This window comes from Protopterus annectens, chromosome 1.part1, assembly GCF_019279795.1.
Source record: "Protopterus annectens isolate FY-2018-M chromosome 1.part1, PAN1.0, whole genome shotgun sequence".
Taxonomy (NCBI): Eukaryota; Metazoa; Chordata; order Ceratodontiformes; family Protopteridae; genus Protopterus; species Protopterus annectens.
In genome coordinates, this window is record NC_056726.1 from 1162649857 (window position 1) to 1162654856 (window position 5000).

The following is a 5000-nucleotide window of genomic DNA, read 5'->3' on the forward strand; positions in this document are numbered from 1 at the left end:
ATATATATATATATATATATATATATATATATATATCTTCTATACTGCGTGTGTACAACAGCACGTGTGTAATATATATATATATATATATATATATATATATATATCTATATAAAACCTCCTTGTTGTCTGATAGTCAACCAAATTTTTATAGAGCCCTCCTCTTCCTGCCTGTTCTAATGAGAGATTTTATCTACCCAGATAAGATTTCATTGTTTCTGAATTACTCTTATGCTTGGTTCAGTTTTATTCAGGATCACTTTTCTCCTTCAATTCACAAGCAGAGAAAGAAGTCCACTGCAATGTTAGAATTATAAATGCCTATTATTAGGTATATTTACATATATGTGTACTTTCTGACTCTCCAGGTATGCTAGGTATGTCTTTGCTAAGCTCTCTACTTTCCTTTCAGTTAGCCTTGGTGCCCTCCACTGCTCTTTTTAGTCTTTCTATCTCTCTATGCAGAACATTTTCTCTGCACTGCTTCTATTGTTTATTTATATCGTCCTAAGCTGGAGTTCCATATGAGATCCTAGAGGGTTCTAGGGGTTCCTTGGCATGATTTTCACTTTCCTCGCCTAAACCGTAAGTGGTCCTCTTCCTCTTCATAGCTCTTTTATACCCATGTGCTCACTTCTGCTGGCGAATGTAAGAATTTGTTTGGTGGACAGAGTGTCTCCTGTCTAGGAATAAACACTGATTTCTTTGATAATGCTTGCAGGCTATTTCTCATAACCTCTACCTTCCCACATTCTGATCCGTATTATTCTGTGGTTTCCATAGTTTCTGTGTCTCTGTGCTCTATACTTCCCATTTGACTCAAGACTAGATTAAAAACCTGATTTCAGGTTAATGTTTAGACATTATTTTTCCAATTTGTAAGGAGTTAGAGCTCTCACATGCAATTTCCTGGACAGACTTGTTACAGTTACATCTGTGACTGGACTGGTGGTGATCATTTTGCCTTATTGTCCTAGCTCCGAGTTCATTTCTCAGCTTTTCTCATTTTCTTTAGATCCTCCTCTCTCTTATTTCTCATGCAACAGCAGTCTGTTTTTTTATGGCACAGTCTACATATATCCTAAAAGTGAGTTTCTTCCATGCTTCATTGGTATTCTAGACCTTTGGAACAGACTGCATTTATAATCATCCCACTGTTCTACTGTTACTTTTTATTTGGTCAGTATTTAGGGAGTGATTGCTGACTGGATGGTTACTTTTGGTCTGTTTGACTCTTCCTGTTCAGGTTGCTAGGAGTTCTCTGGACTCCTCCATTTGCAATGTTACACCCTGCAACTTGACTGTGTCCTTTATAACCAGTTTTCAGTCAAATAGGATGCTGTTGGGGTTTCATTACTTAATTTCCTTCATGTAACTCAGAAGATTTGCTCCAGCTGGCATCTTCCACTGGCAGACTCTGCTCTAGTCAGGCCTTTGGATGTATTTTCTCACTGTCAAGTCACTCTGTTATTGCTGACTGACTGTTCTTTCTCTTTACATTCAGTGGGGACCCTGTGTGGCTATTTGTCTGCCACACCAGCTCTTTCTGTTACCTTTTTATCTTGCTTGCACAATTTCAGTTTCTCTTAGTTTCTGGGCACACTAGGCGCTATGTCATTATCTTCTTGCTTTTCTGGTGCCTTAGTCTTCTGAATCATTGAATCATTGGACCAAGCTCTCCAGATTTTCCTTATTATGGTCTCCAGGGGACCTTCCACACTGAAGGCCCTTAGATAATCACTTAGTCCCTCCTCCATAGTGGTCTAGTTTTTTGGAAAGTTAGAATGTTTATTGTCATTTGCATTTAGAGCTTTCTTTCTTTTCCTGCCAACTTTTTTGGACGGTCAATGTTCTGAGGATTTTTCATAAGAAAAAAGTGAATCTAGGTCCTTGAGACAGCATTTGAAAATTTTCTTCCGTAACATTTTGTTTTTATATTTGTTCTTCTTTCTTTTTACCTAAGGGCCATTGGTTGAAACCCTTCTCTACCCCGGACTATTTTGATAGTCTTTTCTTAGTGATAATCCTCATATTAGGTACTCTTGGAATGAATCTTTTCATTTCCTTTGTCCTTAAGCATTTTATAAAAAGCTGAATTGAATTCAGATCTTGTTAATGGATTCAATATTCTTTTAGTCTCACATTTGTGAGTCTTGGGGGTGGGATTTAATAAAGCCTAAAGGACGTTTTTCTATGTAGGCATTGAGGCACACTGCTTACATGAAAGTAAGCAGGTGTGCGATCCAGTAAACAGATCTCGGTGGCGTGCATGCACACTCCAACATGGAAGTATCCATGGCATGCTAATCACCTCATAAGCAGGTGAATTGCATGGAAATGAGGGAGGTAGAGTGATCCAGCAAGTGGATAGGCAGTCCCGCAGAGCCCGTGTTGGTGTCCATAGTGTACATGGAAAAATTCCATGTACTGGAATTTAAACAGACAACAGGGGCTGCAAAAGTGTAGTTTGATGAACAGAAATAGGATAGCTGACACAGATATGTGTAAAGATATCCACCGTGTGTCCAAAATGATATGGGAAATACTTTAAAATATTTTTTTTAATGATCTGTGTATGTTTGATGTGGTATGCCACAGTGCGCAAACATGCTGTTATGGAAAAATAAAAAACATTGCAAAAAACAAATTTAATAGTATGTGACAGTAATGTATTACAGGACCTTGCATGGAGTATCTACAATGGTGTAATGGTGCTGTAGCTAATGAGGCAGGGCCTGGAACTGTGTAGTTTCCAGGTTGTGTGCACAGAACCCTATGCAAATGAGTTGGGGTTACTGAATAGTGCAAATGGGTATCCATGTCTGCAGATTCCATTCATGTAGACACAGAACCATGCTGGTGTCCAGAGAAGAGGTAGCTGACATCACTGGAGCTCAGCTGCAACTATTTTTGTGGTGAGCCACTGTGCTCGGCAAGGGGGTGTGTACACTGGCTGCTAAGCTTTGCTTGCCTTCAGGGTATGTGTTTCAGTGTGCTTCCTTATGTTTGTGCATGTTTGTGTAGACCGCTGCCATGCTGAGCGTGATCTTTCAATGGGGTGTGTGCAGTAACTGCTGAGCATTGTTTACCTTTGCTGTGCATGTTTGTGTGGTGTGCCGCAGTGATGAGTGAGGAAGGATGTTCAAAAAAAAAAGATTAAATTGGCTGAGAAAGCCAATGATATGTTAATTACTGATGACCTCTATTTCACTTAAAGTAGGGCCATTAAATATTTGGGTCTATATTATATTCTCGAAAGCCGACAATGTCGAATCTGACATTGTCGGCATGAGAATATCGAATGCTCAGAATCTTGAGCGTGTAAATGGAAATCTCCTTAAGGGGAGATTGTCGTTTACTGCAATGTATTGCGATCTCAGAGTTGGTATATTTAAGTAGCAGGGGTGTATTGGGGTGCAGACCCCCACGTGGGGGGTGCAGGGGGGGCTTGGCCCCTACTTAAACCCATTAGGGTACTTTTTTCTTTTTCTTTTTTTTTTGTCTTTTTATAAGGTCGATGTTTGAAGACATCGACCATATGGTGTCGACCATATGTTGTTTGATGTTTTCAAACATCGATCTTATAGATCCAAATATTCTTAATGATGTACTTGGGAGGTGGAATGCATCATAGGTAGCCAATCACACAGGCTGCACCTTCAGCAGAGCACTATAAAGGCTGCATGCACCCTACAATCTGATTTCTCTCACATACTCTGCACCAGTGGAGTACAAACTTGGGATTTTTAACTGAATGAATGTTAGGGGCTGCTGCAAGTCTGCTACATCTGTATGTGCTAGATCCTGAGGTCAGTGCTGCTGCTGCTGCTGATAATAGGCCTAGACAGAGAAGGAGAAGACTGTTCAGGCCCAGATGAATCTTCCAGGGGCTACATGAGCTGGAGATTGTAGAGCACTAAAGGCTAGACAAGGGCATGCTACAAGAACTCACTGAGCTCTGCCGCCTTCAAGTCAGACCCAGAGCCAACAGAGGGGAATCCATCCCAATGGAAACAAAGGTATATGTAGTTCTTAGGGTACTAGCTACAGGTACTTTCCAAAGACCAACTGGGGACATGATGGGGGTCTCACAGGCTTCAGCATCCAGGGTACTCCACCAGTTCCTGGAAGCTATGCTACCACATGCCAGTGAGCACAATTGTTTTTCCCACACTCCTGAGGGAAGGGCCAGTAGTATGCAGCACTTCTACCATGTAGCATACTACCCTGAGGTACTGGATGACTTTGATTGTACTCATGAACACATCAAGGCACCATCTGGTGAGGAGGGTAGAATCTACGTCAACTGCAAAGGGTATCACTCCAACTGCCAGGTCATGTGCAATGCCCAGGGAATTATTATGAATGTGTATGCTGGCAGCCCTGGTGGTTATTACAACTCCCATATCTGGTATGCATCACAGTTGTACCAGATGTTTGCTAGGGGGGACATCCCACACGGCCATTTACTGGGGGATGCTGGCTATGCACTGGAACAGTGAATGATGACACCCTTCAGAAATGCACACACACCCACAGAAGAATGCCATAATGAGGCACATGCTCAAACTAGGAACATCATAGAGAATGTGTTTGGGCTGCTGAAGTCATAGTTCCAGTGCCTTGAAATATCTGGTAGAGCCCTGCAGTACTCTTCAGCCACATGTACACAGATGTTCACAGTATGTGCCATGCTACACAATATGATCCAGTGGAAACAGCTGCAGCAGCATCAGCAAAGGGAAGGGAAGCACAGCCCCCCACCAGTGCCTAGGTCCCCACAGTTGCACCCAAAGGGGGACTCAGAGGAGGAACCCCCTAAGGATGTCCCTATAGGCAGATATAGGCATGCCCAGTATTCTCTGGCATTAGACAAGAGACAACGTATAGCACATGCACTGACAACCTAGTGCCCTAGTGACTGACAACTTACTCTGAGTCGCATACATATAGTAAGAATGATGCCAGCCAGCCCACACAACCTGTACCTAACCATGTAT